At 40.4% G+C, this 7266-nt stretch overlaps 1 pseudogene; it reads right to left on the reverse strand.

The window, feature by feature from the left end:
- Nucleotides 1–692: 692 nt before the first annotated feature.
- The window catches only part of LOC144235853 (B box-binding protein-like), a 34590-nt pseudogene continuing 28016 nt past the window's right edge, over nt 693–7266 (reverse strand).

Genomic DNA, 7266 nt, shown 5'->3' on the forward strand with positions numbered 1-7266 from the left:
CGTCGGGCTCTTTGCTGACGACTAGCTCAGAGCCTGGAGCCTGCTTCTGATTCTGTGTCGCCCTCTTTCTCTCTGACCCTCCCCTGATCACGCTGTGTCTCTCTTTCAGAAATAAATAAAACATTTTAAAAATTAAAAAAAAAAGATTTTTATTAATAGGTGCTGGCCATATGTTGACTTTTTTGAAAAAAGCAAGTTGTAAGGTTGTATTACAGATTTAAAAAGAGGTCTTATAATCTCAACTTGACCATATATGAAACAGTTTAAAAACATGTATTGAGAAAAACTAGATTTCAGAAGAAATAAAAGCACATTTGTTGTTCATATAGAGGACATCTTTGGGTAAAAAACAAAAACAAAAAAACAACAAACCCATGCTTCATAGATAATGCAAATAGTTCCAGTTGTAGGGTCATTGGGCAAAGGATAAGCATAAGCATTTAAGGGTTTCAGCTCTAATCTTCCATTTATTTCTTATTGTTGGAATTTCATACTCATTCCTTCTGGTTGGATCATTAAACCGTTTGATGGTAGAGGTAGTAAGCCCGCATTTAGTCACTTCCCAACTTCTCAGCCTTAGGAGCTGCATGAGGATTGGCTGGTTTTGTCTACTTGCCGTCTTCTTGTTTAGGGATTTCTGGGCATCTATGTGGTAATTGAAGTTGCAGTGGTACGTACCAATGTTGAGGTGACTATTGACCTTGTGACTCCATGATTTCCCTTACCTTCTTCGTCGCGGCCTTCTCTAGACTGTCTTTGGCGAGGAGGACCCCAGCAGAATCGTGGCCTGTCACTCCCATACATGATGTGTCTCACTGGCCTGTCCTCATCTCCTGTGTCCTGGTTGTCAGCACCATCCATCCCTTCTCCCTGCACAGAAGGGTTGGAAAATGGTGGCCACTGTTCCTAGAGTCTTCACATGGAACAAGTTGGGAACCATGGCCTGCAGTAGGGTTATGCTGTTGGACTTGGCCTCAGGGAGCACTCTCTGACCCCTTGCACTTTTTCCTGCTCTCACTATTCTGCTAATTCTGCTTATATTTGTGTGGAAGACGCTAGCAACCAAAATAGTTAAGGCATACTGTATAGTTACTGCTTTCCACTGGAGCTCCACCACGGCCTGTGACATTTGCTGTCTCGGCACCCTTTTGTCCTTGAGCAACGTCAGAGTCCACACTTGTTCCATGTCCTGTGCTGTAAAGTTGCTTCGGAGTCTGGTGTACAAACATATCTTCTTCAGTGTCATGCTTGTTGATGAAACCATATGTTTCTTACATTGAAGCATTTTACTGTTTGGAAAACCTTTATGAGTAGCTTTTTGTCCCCACTGGCAGGTGCCACTGATGTAAGACCCCTGGAGTTGCTGCTCCCTGGTGCCCAGCTTGGTGTCACCAGCAAGGGAGGCACTGGGGGAGGTGGAGGGGGGGGGCGCGGCTGCTGTGTGTAGCCTTGCTGCTCATGTTTGTGGTGATGGTAACCAGGGTGCACTTTGACAGGTGAGCTGGTGGCAATAGTGGTGGGGCTGGTTGGGACTCTCTGGGATCCACTCTCCTGCTTCTCAGTATGGAACTCCTGACACAATTATTTCAGTATCAGTTGATGGTACTTTATTATAGCAGCCCGAGGGAACGAATTGAGTTGATGACCTTGGTTTCTTTTTGGTAAACCCTACATTTGAGGGTCTGTTGGAATATCCATGGTGAGATGTACACACGTTGGGAAGATGTAGAACAGGCAGTAAGAAATACAAATTCAGTGTTGAGGGGAAAGGTCACTAGAAACATAGCCCCGGGAAACTTCAGTATATCAATTCTAGTTGAAATCCTAAAAGGAGGACATACGTGTCACATTAGTTATGATCATTAGTGCTAGCCACGGTACCAGCAGTAATCCAAAAATCTATGATAATATAATCAAGTTTTCCTATTTACTAATTTTTAATGTAGTTTTTTAAATGTTTATTTTATTTTTGAGACGGCACAAGTGGGGAAGAGGCAGACAGAGGAGGACAAAGGATCCCAAGTGGGCTCTGCGCGGACAGGCTGACAGCAGCGATCCCTGTATGAGGCTTGAACTCATGAACTGTGAGATCATGACCTGAGCTGAAGTCAGAAGTTTAACTGACTGAGCCACCCAGGTGCTCCTCCTGTTTACTTAACAGTTTAAATAGGTTTTCATCAAGAAGCCTTCCACATGGTGACCCAGAAATTCATGCCCTTGGCTCTTAGGGCTCCCCTACCTTAAAGGGACTCCTCAGATTCTTTATTGGATTCTTTTTATTCAGTGGTCCAATGAGCAAAAAGAGTGAGAGAGAGCATGTAGGATCATGTAAGATACTTTATGAACCAGGCCTGAGCTCCACTAGCTAGAACTCACTCACTTTCCCAAGCTTAAGTCGAGAGGAGCCTGGGAAATAGAATCTTCCTGTTTGATCAGATGGACATCTCTGTAGATTGTATCACAGATGGACACAGAAACAAATACATGCAAGTTGGGAAATGACCTGCACGTTTCAGTGAGCACAGCCAGGATTCTTTATGTTCAGAGGAGAGGGAGAATAAGACCATTTTTGGCTATGTGAAGTCAGAAAGTACAGCACTGTTTGTGTGGAATATTGAAGAAACAGTACAGTTTGGACAAACAATAGTAGAGGAAGAAAATTGAATGAGCGGAGCCACAGAGGGAGTGGGTCCCAGGATTTCTTCTGAAAATAGCACTTGGACAGTTGAGTGAAGGCGTGTAAACCAGAATCCAGTTAAAAACAAAAGAGGATGTTCCTACTTAATGCCCAGATCACTGGTGGGTTCACCCTTTCACTTTACCTTTGCCAAGTGGATTTAAAATTCTGCAGACTCTAATTTATTGAAATTTACTGCCGAAGTGAGAATGACAGTTATTTCTTTCCACTTCTCAGTATGGGACACAGTTTTATTAGAATGCTTGCCCTCTGCGCTCAGCAAGGAGCATGTTATAATTAGATGAGTATTACAATAGAGATTCTGTTAATGGGATTTTGGAGACATAGTAAAAAAGAAGACCTACAAGAGTGTCTCCATTAGACTCTCTATAAGTAAGGGAAACTTGTCTTAGGAGACCACTAAAGAAATCAGCAGGAGTTAGTTAACTGAAGGTCAAACAAAATGACATGATAAGCCTTGGGGGATACTGTTAAATAATCACGGCAGGTAAGGGACTGAGTGACTGCAGGTGTCTGTGCATATTACTAATAGGAAAATGAAGATGGGAATTCAAACATCAGAAGTGCCCTCTTTATTTTTGTGTAAATTGAATTCCACCTCTCAGTAAACAATACTTAAATATTTTTTCCTCTGCGCTGTAAGTGTAACATCACAGGGCATCCTTAAATGTAAACATTCCATAAGCAGTATTTAAAAAATGATTCGTGCTTGAGGTCAGGGAGCCTCTGCGTCCTTAAGTGTATGTATTTTTTCTGAACGTATAAGAAATATGCTAGTAGTTAAAAAACTTAGAAAAGGAAGAAAACATAAGATAAAGTGCTTAAAGTGCCGTAATTCCAAAAAATTCACTCATGTTTTTGTTTTTCTATTAACTGTGCACATATGGCATATACCAGGATGAGAATTGTTAGTGGTTTTTCTGTTGAGTAGTTTTCACTGGAGTTTTCGGAATATTTGGAATCCAGATATTTTGGATTGATTGGTCCTTTTTTTCTTTTGACTTAATGTTTTTCATTATCTTGGAAAAATCATGTGCAACAGCCTTAAAAATAATTACAGGAGCTTTCATCTCATCTATTTGAATTTCCTCTAAGGAAAGTTAAAGAAAATGAAGTCAATTATTTTTTACTCACTCAGCACAAGACTGTACTGTCCTTGTTCGGGACCAAAAATAGTATTCTCAAAGAAAACACAAACGTAGGGTGGGGGAGCACCACAGTGCTTGAAACCTTCATTGTCCATGGGCCTGCCCTTGGGCGACGTTGCACTTGCCTATGACTAGGGATTACTCTCAATACCCTTCAGTTCTTCAGTTATAAGAGGGCAGCTCGACAAAGGACAGGGGATGAGTGGGGACTTTATCTGCTGTTCACTTAGTGGATTTCTGCCTCGGAACCTAGACTAACTACAGTGAGATTCTGCTCCTCCGTGCTGACCTTTCCAAATATTCAAGTCTTGTCCCCAAGATTAAAAGGATTCCATCTGGATTTGCTCCTTCCCTAGCATTTATCTTTGAGTAACCACAGGCAATTGATGCTGGTATTCAGAATGGCAGGCCTTGAGGATTTCATTCTGTACAGTGTTTGTGTTTGTAATAATTTATAGCACCAGGGAAAAATGAAGTAACAGGATTGCTGCAACACGAATGTTGTGCTTTTTCCCGTTTGACTTGGCGAGAAACTAGCAACTCAACCAGGAGAAAGGGCAACTAGATGTTAGAACAGTGAAAAAAATACTGTTCTCGTGCAGGCATTTACCCCAGTAATGGGAGGATTGTAGATTGCTTGTCATGTTTGACTTTAGTCAAGACTCAGCACTATTCCTTCCCCTGTCCGTATGAGACATGGGTGCTATTTGTATAGTTCTAATACATAAAAGACTAACACAGACTGAAAGTATATCTTCTTTATTTCTTAATGCCTTTATGGACATCAAATTATGTACAAAACACAAATATTTCCATATATGCTGTCTTCAACCATATGCATATATGAAAATTAGTCTTTCCTTGAATCATCGATTGTTAGTATATCCCCAGGAAATTTGACTGCCTGTTTTAGAAGTAAAGAAATGAGCGATGAATTTAGCAATTCTGCTGACCTAATTTTGAATAAGTTGATTCATGTTTTTTATATATCCTGATTTGAGGGTTAAAAAGTTAATGTGTTGGCTCTGGTTGAGTCACATCAGATGATAAAATTTCTCTTCTAAAAAGTGACTGATAACAACACACTTGGAAAGGAACAGGATTAATAATTGAGAATTATGTACGTGCATGATTTCCATACATGATTCATGGCACATAACTGTGCCAAAGAATTGCATTACAGTTGATGAAGGTTTGAAATATGGTTCCTGTCACTTTGTGAATGGTCTTTGATCCCAAATTACTTCAGTTGGCAAATACTAGAGGCTGTTTTCCTTTTCTGCTTTGTTTACATTTTTTTCCACTAACATGCTTTGTCTTTGGGAGTTGTTTTACTTAATTTTAAATACACAAGTGAGTGAATTCTTTGATAGGCAAATCGGTTGCTTCCTCGAAAAGAGCATAAAGAAGGAGAATCAAGATTGTGACGAGGAAGGGATGCCTGGGTGGCTCACTTGGTTGAGTGTCTGACTTTGGGTTAGGTCATGATCTCACAGTTTGTTGGTTCAAGCCCCACATCAGGCTCTGTGCTGTCAGTACAGAGCCTGCTTTGGATCCTCTCTATCCCTCTCTCTGCCCCTCCTGCTTGTGCTCTCTCACAGATAAATAAAACATTTTTTAAAAAAGATTGAGGACCGTCTGGGTGGCTCAGTCACCTAAGCCTCCAACTTCGGCTCAGGTCATGATCTCATGGTTCGTGGCTTCAAGTCCCAAGAAGGGCTCTGTGCTGACAGCTCGGAGCCTGGAGCCTGCTTCAGTTTCTGTGTTTCCCTCTCTCTCTGTCCCACCCCTGCTCGCACTCTGTTTCTCTCTCTTGAAAATAAATAAACATTGAAAAAAATTTCAATAAAAAATAAAAAACTTTAAAAAAGATTGTGATGAGGAAGAAGGATGAAGATAATTAAAGTGGACCCTGAAAAACAGTGAACACAATCTTCCTTTGACCCATGTATTCTTTTGGTGTCCTCAGATCCTCCATGACATGCATGATACATGCATGTTCTCCTTCATAATTTTTAGGGATGTACGTTAAAAGATTTTAAGAGAAATTTTAAAATACATGCTCTGAAGTAATAGCCATGACCATTTTTCCTCTGGTGGATTACTAAGTTACCCATTGCAGAAGACAGAGTAAAATCAGGTAGATTTAAATGGGGGTATAGAAAAAAAAAAGTGTTTAAAAAAAAAAGAGAGAAAGAAATGGCATGATATCCAGTAAAACAAGTGACCATGGAATGTTGGGGCTACACAAGAATTTGGAGAGAGTGAATTTGCTAAGTAAGGCATATTTCTCTGGCCCATCGGCATCATAATGAAATTACATACTTATAAGTATTAATAAAAATGGAATCACCCTAAGAGCATTCTTCTTAGTAGTGTTCTTACAAATTAGACCCTTTTCAAATTGAATTAATTCAGCACATGGATTTCCTGTAGCTCTGTGTTTAGTCCTAAATGATGAGAAATCCCTCTTACTCTGTAAACTTTACTGAGCTGTTCCTCCTCATCACTCTCTCAGCCTAAGTTTCTAAGCCTACATTTTCAGATATGTTTTTAGGGGGGCTCCTGGGTGGCCTGTTCAGTTAAACGTCCGACTCTTGGCTCAGGTCATAATCTCACAATTCATGAGATCAAGCCCCATGTAGGGCTCTGCACTGACAGCACTGAGTCTCCTTGGGACTCTCTATCTGCCCCTCCCCTCTTCTTACTTGCTCTCTCAAAATAAATAAATAAACTTTAAAAAATAAAATAGGTACTTAAAATTTTCACCCCAACCATACTGTTTTGAAAACAGCAGGATATTTCTGTCCCACCCAGAGCTTTGTAGATTACACCTTATTATCCCCATTATGGCCATTGTTGGAGATTTCAATATTTCTTTCAATTCCTGATCATCTAGTTGATGTCAGGTTTTCCATTTTTTTAATTTTTGTTTTTGTTCACTAACTTATTGTGTGTTTTAGAATTTTTTCCTGTAGTACTTACTCTACAAATGAAGTATTTGAGAAAATGTAAGTTATTTTCTTAAATTTTTTTTAACATTTATTCATTTTTGAGAGAGAGAGAGAGTGAGTGTGTGTGTGTGTGTGTGTGTGTGTGTGTGCATGAGTCGGGGACGGGCAGAGAGAGAGAGGGAGACACAGAATCTGAAGCAGGCTCCAGGCTCTGAGCTGTAAGCACAGAGCCTGATGCGGGGCTCAAACTCATGACCTGTGAGATCATGACCTGAGCCAAAGTCAGATGCTTAACCGACTGAGCCACCCAGGCACCCCAAGAAAATGTCAGTTTTAAAGAAAAGTCATAAGGGCAGTTACGCAGGAGTAAGCTGAATATTACAAACCAAAGAATATACATATTTACAAAGCACAGAACATAGTTACCACCTGTATTGTAAGAGATTTATTGAACACCACCCACCTG

Source organism: Crocuta crocuta, unplaced genomic scaffold (assembly GCF_008692635.1).
Source record: "Crocuta crocuta isolate KB4526 unplaced genomic scaffold, BGI_CrCroc_1.0 scaffold414, whole genome shotgun sequence".
In the NCBI taxonomy this organism is placed as follows: Eukaryota; Metazoa; Chordata; class Mammalia; order Carnivora; family Hyaenidae; genus Crocuta; species Crocuta crocuta.